Genomic DNA, 12,220 nt, shown 5'->3' with positions numbered 1-12,220 from the left:
CTTCACAAAGCAGTTTTAATGACCTCAAACAGGTTATGGCTAAAAATTCTTACAAATAGTATATTTAAATGTTTGCCAATAAACTATAATACTTAGGTATTGCAGAATTTTCTTAAAAAGAACTGAAAAGAAGGAAAGTAGGGTTAGAAAAAGGGAAATGGAAGGTAATATGAGTCCTAGTAACATGAAAAACTAACTTAAAGCATGTGTCTAAAGATTTCTTCTCCCAAGTTACAGGATCCTGGTTTCTAATGGTTCTTGGGTACTTTACCTGTAATGCTGCTAAGTGGACCTTTTTTTTTTCCAGAGTCCTTTGTTCTGCTTTTGATTTGCCACTGCTATCAGTGTTGGTAAATATATTTTGTGGTCCAGAATTTTTGTTATTAAGGTTGGCTTTATTGTTGGCTATCTTGTGTAGAGGTTTTCTCTTTACTGTTTACGGAAGACCTAGAGCAAAGGAGAAAACCATTTGTGCATTTTTCTTGGTTCTTGCCTTTCTCTCCCTCCTGCTAGCACCAATCACTGCCTTATTGACCTAGAAGGCTGACCTCAGTCTGAGGCAACTATTTCACCATGTGACCATCCCCCTGAAATGCTGACTCTGCTAATAGGCCTCCAAAATGGTACTAGAGTCTTGGGTCTTCTCCCTAAAGAACAGGGAACCTTTTGCTTGATTCAGATGGCAGGTCAAGGATATCTAGGATACATGGATTGCTTTTAATCACAGCTGAAAATTTTTATGTAATGTAGGGCCTTTTATAGTGTTCATGATTTTCAGGTGATTTCTTCTCCTGAGCACAGAGATTTACAGCCCAGAGGCGCTTAAATGCTAAAAAGAGGATCTTTCATCCCCATCTCCAGCCATTAAGATTTCCATACTCCGTTTTCTTAATACTGGAGAAGTTGGGCAAGAGTTAGAAATAATCTGGTCCAAAAGACTGATCCAGAAACCCGGTTTCTATTAAGTGTTCTTCAGTTACCTCCTATTTAGACCACAAGCCTGCAACAAGTGTGGTTTGCATAGCCCCTGTTCGAAAAAAAAAAAAAAAATTTGTTCCACAGAAATATGAGCTACAAAATTTTATGAGCAACTTGAGGTTTTTTTACATGCAAGTCGTCACACTGAAGACTGATTCATTCTCTACTACTGGACCATATAAAATACAGAAAGCTATCTGGCACTTTAACTTCCTTGTCAGTAAACCAAGAGATACTGCGATTCCAAATTTGAAGAAGAAATAGGCACCAATTAAGTCAATTGCCCAGGGGTCTCATAAAATCAAGGGTCGGCAAAGATCAGAGAGGGATCTCTGCTAGGCACAGCAACTAGAAATCAGCCTTGGGCCTAGTGCTTTCCCACCACAAGGTGGCACAATTCCCCTTGCCTGAAATCTTTGGTTACTGAAAGAACACTGACTTCCATATCATCGTCTTTGCATATAAGTAATTATATCGGACTGCCTCGTCTATGATATTATGTTTCCAGGGGCTAAGCGCTAGCTCACTTTTGAGATATTAACCAGCAAAATGTTTTCCACATCAGCGTAGTGGTAGCTTTTCACAGTTAGTAGCCCCTATCTCATTTTCCTTCATTGCCAATGGTGTAGCTAGAAGGTAATGAAGTCAAAGCCCAGGTTTCAGTTAATATGAAAACAACTTATTTATTACATGATAACCACTTTACATACATTATCTCATTTTTGCAGCGTCACCAAGAGATAGGTACTATTCTCATCCCCATCCTATGGATGAGAAAACCAGGATTACACACAGCCAGAAAGTGGTGGTTCTGGGATTTGAGCAGGCTTGTCAGTCTCCAGAGCTAGAGCTCTTAACCACCATGAATCATAAAGAAAAATTAGTTCATAGGGATGTGTTGAAGTCATGTTTCTATGATCAGATAAAATAGTTCATTGGTGAGGTAGTCATTGTTCAGAAAGAACTTATGTCCTAAAGTGGGGCCCAAATCCTTTACCAAACTCCACAAGTATTCTTGTACCCTCAGTTCAAACAGTGCTCTACATACCTTTTGCTTTAAATAAAACCAGACCTAAGATATTTTCTCTATGGCTCTAAATAAGGTTTTATTTGCCAAAATTTAAATCACTGACCATTTTAAATAGAATTCAGGTAAATATAAATACAGTGGCTTTTTAAAAATTAATTTGTTCCCAACATGCCAGTAGGGAAGTTTAGTATGTCAAAAGTTCTGAGAAGTCCTTCAGGAAGTAAACCTGTGTCACTTTGTTTAATTCAGTTTGGTTTCTTCCTAAACTGAGTTCTTTCACAGAGCCATTCTTCCTCCATCCCTTGGAATCAACATTGAAATACCCTTTAGGAAGTGCTGCCCGGTACAGCTGCCTTGAAGAACTTACCATCCTTTCATACACTGCCCTCTGTCATGCCTCTGTGCTTTTGCATATAGAGTACCTTCTTCCTGTAATGTCTTCTCTTCTCCTTCTGGATGAACTGTTACTCGCCCTTCAAGAAACAACTCAAATGTAACCCTCTCTATGAAGTCTTCTCCAGCCTTCTTAGACTCTCTCTCCTTGCTGCTCTTAGTGCACTGAGACTTCTACTAGAGAATCTATATTTCACATTTTCATTATTTTTCATGTTTGTCTCTTGCACTAGATTGTTGTCTCCTTAAGAGTAATGGCCGTGTTTTATTTATCTTATTTTATTTTATTACCACCTGCAGCTCTAACTGCACCTAGCACTTAGTAGGAGCTCACCAGATAAATCTGTTGAAGGACTGTTGAGGAAAGTGAGGCTCAGAATGTTTAAGCAACTTAAGGTTACATTGCTATTTCATAGCAGAGTTGGGACTCACACACAAGGCGCCTTGACTCAAGGTATACCGCAATTTCACTGGGCATGAATAGCAAATTTGTGGCAGAAGTGTAGCTCTTCCCCCACCCATGCCCCATGACAGACAATAATAAACCAGGCTCCACCAAACCCAGCCTTTTGCTCTGGAACTTCAAGCATCACTCCAGGAAACCACTACCAGCGTGGGCCCAGGAGGTAAAATATACTTGTTCTCCTTGCCCTATTCCACGCTATACCTCCTGTCAATCTGTTTTTGCGGGCATGGCGGAGTGGCTGTTGATTGTAGAGTTCCCCCAGTGCTCTGCTAAAGATCAGGCACCCTGAGCTGGCTCTTTGTGGCTTAGCAGCCTCTGTTCCCCTTCAGGGAGACCCTGGGCGGGGGGAGCTAAATGCTCCCAAATGTTCACTTCTCTATCTGCCCCGGTGTTGCCAGCCATTCCTAGAATCCTGATTTGGAAAAGCCACTGCCCCTTGGCACCTGGATATTAGAGCAGATTTTGCTCCCCACCCACTCATACACCAAGGTTTGGCAAATATTTTCTCTTTTAATTTTGTAGAGGCAGTGTTAGAATATTTACTAGTGATAGGAAAGAATATGAATGCAGCAGCCTGGAAACAATCTAGTTTATGGGTCATAAATTTCATCACTAAGGTCTTGCCCAAGACTGGTTTGGCTGACACAAAATTTACTGAGTGTATCACCTGTTCTCCTACTTAACTGCAGTTCTCTCTGGAAATAATCACCCCAAATCCTCCTTTTCCACTCTGCTTTTCTTTGGCTTTCTCTCCCCATCCCCTCCGCCCAGAAAAGGCTATTTTTGTTCACATGACCAAGAAGACAGTAGATCACTAATAGGTTAATGGGCATTGAGGCACCTTCCCTCTTCCCCCTCCTATAAAGAGAAAAGGATGGTTTTCCTTGCTCCTTCTATTGTCTCCTACAGCTTAAGACCTATCAAAAGTTATACCAAAATAAGTTTTCTGCATGCAGCTGTCCTAGAGGTGTCTAACAAGGACAAAGATGAGGCTCATGCTCTGTGCCGTCACACTTCCGGTAAGTCTGGGTGACGGGCTACAGCTGCAACACTAGCTAATACTTATAGAGCACTCACCATATACCAAACACCATGCGAAGTGCTTTATGTGAATAATCTCATTTACTCTTTATTATCTCTCCATATTACAGATGCTATTCTAATCCTCACTAGAGAAAACTGAGGCTTAGGATAACTTGCCCTACGGCACACAGAAAGTAGAGGGGCCTGGATTCAGACACAGGTCTGTCTGACTCTAAAGTCCATGACCTTGACTACTGTATTCTAACAGTTAGAACTGTCCAGTAATGGAAAGGGCCACCTGGACAGGTAATGAGTGAGTTCCTGATTTGAGGAGGTGTTTAAACAGGTACTGGACAAACAGTAATCTTAAAAATCTGTTCTACCAGTACAGCTCACTCTAATGTCAGGGATGATTTCCTGTTTGCCTGTATGGCTGCTTATTAGTCATCATTATCATCATCACCTCTAATTAGCACACACTATGTGTCAGGCATCTTTCTGAGGAGTTGTACTTACATTAACTCCTTAACTCATTTATGAAGTAGGTATTATTATCCCCATTTTATAGGTGAGAAAACTAAGAAATAAAGTGACTTGTGACAAGCTCACCCAGCTAATAAATAAACTGATTGTAACTCAGGCATCTGGCTCTAGTCCATTCTCTTAACACTACATTATATTGTCTCAATATTTGACATGTATGTGAAACTCTTTTTAAAATTTTATTCTTTTCTATTATCAGAGGTATAATGCATATTTGTTGTTTAAAAAAAAAGTCAAATAATATACATTATTTCAACACAAGTTGAAAGTCCTCCATAATTCCATACCCCCGAGAATACTGTTACCCTCCTTAATTATATAGTTACGTATATTTATGGGTTATACTATATATAATACTAATATCTATTCGTGTGTGTGTTTTTACCTCTAACAACATATCTGGGATATTTTTCCATGAGTCTTCAAAGCTCTACTTCATGCTTTTGAATGACCATATTATATAATTTATGTTTTACATTCCATAATCTGACCCCAATTTATCTTTCCAAACTCATCTCCAGCACGTTCCTACTCAGGTACCTCCAGCTACAACAACTCAAGGCCACTTGCTTCTCCTCAGAAATATCAAGTCTCTCCAGGCCACTATGCTGTTGTTTGTGCTACTTGAAATGCCCTCCTCTGGCTTTTCTACCTGTTGATGTTTTACTTTTCTTTGAAGACCCAGCCACCTGCCTGCTGCGTACACACTGTCTCCACCTACATTTCCAGCCCTACAATTTATTACTTGTCCTCTGTTTATATTTCTATTAAAGCTTTACTACAGACTAACTTGTAATCTGGTCATGTGTGTCTGTTTTCTTGAAAGGACTGTATCTTAAACATCTTAGTATTTCTAGAGCTTAGAGGGAGGTTGATATGTAAATGATTAAAACTGAAGTCCATTTGTGACTTAGGTAAAAGTCAGACTAAACAATCTCAAAGTTTACTTCCAAATCTGAGATTTTCTGTGCCTTTTCTTTACACTGAAATCTTATTTGAGGCCCTTGCAACTAACATTCAACCTTGGAAACCAACTCCTATTTCATGGGGCCAGTTCTGCTTTCACTTCTTTGCAGAGGCTTCAAAAGCCAAGAATTTGGGCTCTTGGCAATGAAAGTTCGGTGAATGTTGTCACTGGGTTTCCAGAGGAGGTGGGGTAGAAAGCACAAGAGCACATCAGGAAACTAGCAGAGTTCCAGGACATCTGGGATTGATTATTCCAGCAAGATGCTCAAGCCAAGAGAACAATTCCTGTACTGGGTTTTTTGTGGGGTTTTTTGTTTGGTGGTGGTGGTGGTGTTGTTTGACATCTGGGCTTTGGCAGCCACGCCTATGGCTTTGCTCAGCAATTCTTGAGGAATGAGATATGAGCTTGTTTCAGGGCTCACATCTTACTGACTGGACTTCTGCTACAGCAGAGTCCTTCAAAAGACTCTTCTTTTCCCCTTACATGTGCTTTCTTGGTAGGTCTAGGTCTCATTGTCATTTACAGAGAGAAGAATTAGCCTCCGAGAACCAAAAGAAACTCATGCTACCTGGGGTCTGAATTGGGTTATACCAATGCTTCCTAATTTCTCCTCCTCCTATCATTCTTTTCAAATCATGGACAAGGAACCAGGAACAGTAAAAAAAAAAAAAAAAAAAACTCAAGGGAAAAGCAACTTCAAGCTACTGAGGAAATGGATTCACTATAGCTATTCTGAAGTTTCTCTTTTTAAATACAAGCTGAGTAGAACTTTTGTTCCAGTTTTGAGGAGACATGCATTTCTTGTCTGAAGTTATATGTTTTATACTTTTAGTTTCATTATTATTACCTTCAGTGTACAAAATGTACTTTAGATATGTTCAAAGATTCAAATTCTCAATCTAATTCTCAAACATACAAACATATTGTTAATACTGCCCAACGATCAATCACAATTAGGATTTCAAATATTCTGACCTATTACCCTGGAAGCAAAAGGCATGTACTGCAGAAGAAGGGGGAAGGAAATGTGTTTGGCTAACATTCATTGAGTACATATTCTGCCAGGCACTGGCCTATGCATGTTATATACGTTATTTTATTGAAAACTCACAACTCTATGTCATATGCTATTATTTGCATTTTAGTGATGGAGAAACCAAGGCTCAGAGGTTAAGTGATTTTTCCAAGGTCATATACTTATTAAGTGGCAGAGGCAGGTTTAAGATGACAGGGCTGACTCCAGTAATATATACTCTTTTCCCATCACTCTTAATATAAAATAATAATAGCGTGATATATAGAAGCTTCTTATCGAAACATTCTGACCTATTATCTCCAGCATCTCAAAAAGATAATTCTTCTTATTATTATTCTTATGCCAACATTTATTGAGTACTTAAGACCTGTCAGGCCCTGATCTAAGTGCTGTATTATATGTGATCTTATTATTTCTCAGAAAATCCACTTTTTGAGGAAGGTACTGTTATTTCACTGATGAATAAAGGTGCTGAGAGAGGTTAAGTAAGTTCACCTAGGTCAGAGAGCCTGATTTAAAATCCGGACAGCCTGCCTTCAGAGAGTAAGCTACATTGCCCACGGAGAGCACATTCTGGAGTTAGAGACCTGGGTTCCCATCCCAGCTCCGCCTCCTCCTGGGTAATTCAACTTGAACATATCTGTCCTCAGTTCCCCCGTATGTAAAACGAGGTTCTGGGGACTTGCCTGCTGATCAGGTGTCCCCATATGCAGTCTCAAATTCCTCAAAAGTCAGAATCCCTATTAATGTAGTGAAAGGCAGTGTATTTTTGAACTATGACAGACCTGGGTTCAAAGCCTACCACACTTACCAGCTAGATGATTTTAAACAAGATATTCAAACTTTCTGAGTCTCAGTTTCATCACCTGAACATGTAAGATAAAAATACCTACCGGGGGCTTCCCTGGTGGCGCAGTGGTTGAGAATCTGCCTGCCAATGCAGGGGACAGGGGTTCGAGCCCTGGTCTGGAAAGATCCCACATGCCGCGGAGCAACTCGGCCCGTGAGCCACAACTACTGAGCCTGCGCGTCTGGAGCCTGTGCTCCGCAACAAGAGAGGCCGCGATAGTGAGAGGCCCGCGCACCGCAATGAAGAGTGGCCCCCGCTTGCCACAACTAGAGAAAGCCCTCGCACAGAAACAAAGACCCAACACAGCCAAGAATAAATAAATAAAATAAAATAAGGTACTGCTTACTTAAAAAAAAAAAAACAAAAAAAACAACCTACAGAATAGGGTTATTTATGAATCAGAAATAATATATGTATGTTACAATATCAGGGGATTGGAAGAAGTTCTACCTTATCGTTATTATTAATACTGTTACAGTTACTGACTAAGAAAACATACTTTCATATACACCAGCAGGCAGAGGGCAAAGTTCCCCATATACCCTCCTACCGTGGGCATCACTGAGAGAGGCTAGAGAACATTCTCTCCTGGGTGAGATCAAGCAGGAGACAGTCTGCTGTTGGGCCTCCTGTAGGTGTGGCTCTGACTGAGGTGGATGGGGACACGATGGGCTGATGTATTCTCTGTGCTCATCTTGTCCCCCCCCTCCCCCGGCCAGCGTAGTGAGAAAGTACTAACTGTGAGCCACCTCCAGTGAAATGCGATCAGAGTCCTAACTCTCACCCCATAATGACACCCCTCTTTGTCAGAGGGCTCTAAGGGGAAAGCACACGGCCTTTAGAGTCACACTTGCTTGGGTCCAAACCTCCAAGACTTAAGTGAATTTAGGCATGTTCTTTTATAGAACATCAGGCCCCCTTCTGTCAAATGAGAACTATCATGTAGGGTATTTGTAAAAATTAAATACTTTATGAGTAGGATCTAGCTCAGTTTTAGGGATTTAGTGTACACTCAACAAAAGAGAACAGTTCAGGATCAATATCATTCTGAGATGAACAAACAGCAGTGATATGCCAAGGGTCAAGAAGGGGGCAGGTCTACACAAAACACTCTTCTTTGGCTGAAATTCTAAACATTTTTTAAGAAGAATCTGAAGAGGCTCTTTTATTTTTAACTTTGGAGACAACTGTTTCCCCCCAAAAGTTGCCTTATGTTTAGGGACTTAGATTTTGTGTGTTTAGCAAGAAAGATAAGTTTAACATATTCACTTACTTTTTTTTCTGGCCGCGCCCCCGGCTTGTAGGATCTTAGTTCCCCCACCAGGGATGGAACCCAGGCTCTCACCAGTGAAAGCATGGAGTCCTAACCACTGGACCGCCAGGGAATTCCTTCACTTGCTTTGTTATAAACCCAATTTGTATCTACCACAAGCTGTTAGCTGAAACAGTCTTGTAGGACTTGGTTACAATGCTCAGCATTGAAAGAGACATAAATACTAAATAATATTGCAGCAGACCCCTGTAACATCGGGTTCTGAGAGACTACTAGAAATTGACTAGGTACCTGCAGTTTAGGATTTGGCCAGATCCATAGTACAGGTAGGCATTTTGCCTTACTAACAAGAATAACAGGTGAATCACCCCTAAATGAATGAATCTGGGTGAGGCCAAGCTATCCATATATCCACACTGAAGAGCTGGTTGATGATCAGGGTCAGAACTTACCTCTGCATTAGGGTAAGGAGGTTTTTTGTGTCTCTGCTTTTACAGTGCTCATGTCCATATATGAGGATTTGAATTATCAGACACTGTAGGCGAGTTGAGAAGCATAACAGTTTAAAGAGAATCAAATAACAAGCACCTTCATTATAAACCAGACTCAGGAGAGCACCAGTGGAACTGAGATGTCACAGGTTTACATTTCAGATGCCTCTACTACTCTTCCTCCTGGTTCCTTTCCAAGGAGGAAGGACTCTGAATCAAAGGCTCTGTCCCCCTAGTGCTGCACCTGTATCATTCCACTTCACTGAAGCTTCCACTACCATATGTGGCTGTGGAAAACCAAAGTAACAGGCCTGAAAATCGACAGCATGCCTACCTAAAACCCGCAGTGGTTTCCACCAGGATTTTCCAAATAGCTGTAATCAAATAGATATAAATGAAATAGATATAAATAGATAGATTTATATAGATACAGATATAAATGAAATCAGTGTACGTGTCCCAAACTTGAATTGCATTCTCATGCTACATAACTTTACTCTTAGGCAGTTTTCCATTGTAAATTTTATTGCTGACCTCTCTATCCAATCCAGATGGAATTATAGGCACCAGATTTGCCCTCCCACGTGAAACAACCAGAAAAGAAAAAGTAGACGAAATATATTTGGAACGATCTTCAAGACAATGAACATTAGGCAACAAAGGACAGTGTTCCCTGAGAGAGGGAAAGCAAGTGAAATAAACGCTATGATTGCCCCAGATTACTGCTTTGAGACCATCTCCAGGCTGTGATGCAGGGAAGTGGAGCTCAGCAGACGCCCTGAATTGAGGATATGGAGCTGAGAGTCTCAGGAGACTCTCAGGGCAGAGTAACAGAGGAGAGACAGCTGCATAGAAAGAGAATAAGAATATGTGTATCTGCAGTGTGTCCCCTTCAAGTGCAGTTGGCCCTCAGTCTGGGAACCTGCAGATACAGAGGGCCGACCGTACTACAACATTTTATACTAGGGACTTGAGCATCTGCAGACTTTGGTGTTGGTGAGGGGGACAGGTGGGAAGTCCTAGAACCAATCCCCCATGGATACCGAGGGACAACTGTATTCAGCAGAGTACTGATTAACACAGAGCTGTAAAAACTGCCCAAGGCTTGAGAAAAGAATCATCTGAAGGTACTGGAGGGAACAGTGCCCTGTGTTTATACAGGGCCAGGTATAGTGGCCTCTTCACATCAGCCAAACTGGAAAGACTCATTGTCATGGAGCATTGGGTGGGCTACTCAGAGGTACTGAGGCTTTTGCTTCAGTAATGGGGGTTAATTAGCCCTTGACTAAACGCAGCCCTACTCCCATCTAACCAATCTTAAAAGCAGGACCTAAAAGGACCAAAATGTAATTTAGCTGAATTCCACAACAAAGTAATTTAACTGATTTCCAGAACAAAGTTCAAGAATACTTACAGAAATACAAAAATATCCAACACCAACAAGGTAAAATACACAATGTCTGGCATCCAAACAAAGATTCACGTTGAATCCCTACTCCAGATGGAGGATGTAGACATGCCATCAAACATTCATTGCTGGTTGGGCTTCCCTGGTGGCGCAGTGGTTGAGAATCTGCCTGCCAATGCAGGGCACACGGGTTCGAGCCCTGGTCTGGGAGGATCCCACATGCCGCGGAGCAACTAGGCCCGTGAGCCACAACTACTGAGCCTGCGCTCTACAGCCCGCGAGCCACAACTACTGAGCCTGCGCGTCTGGAGCCTGTGCTCCGCAACAAGAGAGGCCGCGATAGTGAGAGGCCTGTGCACCGCGATGAAAAGTGGCCCCCGCTTGCCGCAACTAGAGAAAAGCCCTCGCACAGAAACGCAGACCCAACACAGCCAAAAATAAATAGATAAATAAATAATTTTTGAAAAAAAGACACTCATTGCTGGTAAAATCCAGATGGGGCTCTCTTTCATTGACTTTGTATGGAACATGGTAAGCCCTTACAGTGTATATGCTGGGGTCTTTTTTCATTTCAGGAAAGTTATCTCCAATGATTTCTTTGATTACTGTTTCTATTCCAAGTATTACAGTTCCTCTTCAGAAAAACATAGAATTCTTTGGCTGAATCTCTACTTTGTCCTCCACATCAGCTACTTTCTCATTATACACATTCTTCCTTGTCCTCTGCATTATAGGAAAGCTTTTCAAATTTGTCATATAAATCACTGTTTCTTAAAACTGACAGGATATTACACCTCTAGAAGTATTAAAAATGCAGATTCTGGACACTCAGTGTCATCTGGACACTAAGAACATCTGATTTGATGGTCTGAGGTGGGACTCAGGAGTCTGTTTTCTGTTTCATTTTTGTTTTGTTTTTTACTGACTCTTGCAATTCTAGACTGAGAAAATATTGTTCAACATCATTACAGCATGTTAAGATGCTCTTCCCTATTTTCAATGTGGATTTGAATTTTTTAAATTTCTTGTTTCCCTGAAATAAATTCCTTCTTTTTTTTCTTTTTCTTTCTTTCTTTTTTTTTTGTTTTTTTGGCCATGCTGCATGGCTTGTGAGACCTTAGTTCCCTGACCAGGGATCAAACCCAGGCCCCAACAGTGAAAGCACGGAGTCCTAACCATTGGACCACAAGGGAATTCCCTGTTTCCCTGAAATTCCTTCTTAATTCAGCCTTAGCATTTTAATCTCATCTCATCTTTTGGCCTCAAATTGTCATCCTTTCATTTTAAAGTTTTCTCTCCTTACAGGTTTATAATCCCATTACATAGCTACCATCCATGTGTTTATGCTTCCCTTGAAGAAGCTATTCTGATCCTTACAACTTATTTTCGTAAGGTTTTCTTTTTCTCTGAATCTTCAAAATGAAGTCCCCTTTCTTCTGTTATTTACTATTTTCATACTCATTACATTAAGTTAACCTGAAATGAGATAAAATATCTCCACACCTGCCGATACATGTGTGTGTGTGTATTGCTTTTTTTTTTTTTTTTTGGCCACACTGCACAGCTTGCGGGATCATAGTTCCCTAACCAGGGACTGAACCTGGGGCCCCTGGAGTGAAATCACAGAGTCCTAACCACTGGACCACCCGGGAATTTCCATGTGTGGATTGCTTTTGACTCTGCCCTCTTGAATATCAGTTGATCTTTACCAACTTTTCCTCTGACATTGAACTAATTTGGGTTTTATGTAGAGACATCACTA

The 12,220-nt window shown here is 41.0% G+C and overlaps 1 protein-coding gene across 1 annotated transcript in view; it reads right to left on the bottom strand.

The window, feature by feature from the left end:
* The window catches only part of TTC23L (tetratricopeptide repeat domain 23 like), a 66,867-nt gene that overhangs the window by 7,808 nt on the left and 46,839 nt on the right, over positions 1 to 12,220 (bottom strand). The gene's annotated exons all lie outside the window — the stretch shown is intronic.

Source organism: Eschrichtius robustus, chromosome 2 (assembly GCF_028021215.1).
Source record: "Eschrichtius robustus isolate mEscRob2 chromosome 2, mEscRob2.pri, whole genome shotgun sequence".
In the NCBI taxonomy this organism is placed as follows: domain Eukaryota; kingdom Metazoa; phylum Chordata; class Mammalia; order Artiodactyla; family Eschrichtiidae; genus Eschrichtius; species Eschrichtius robustus.
Note: the sequence above shows the minus strand (reverse complement) of the source record. Positions and strands in the feature narration are given on the sequence as shown.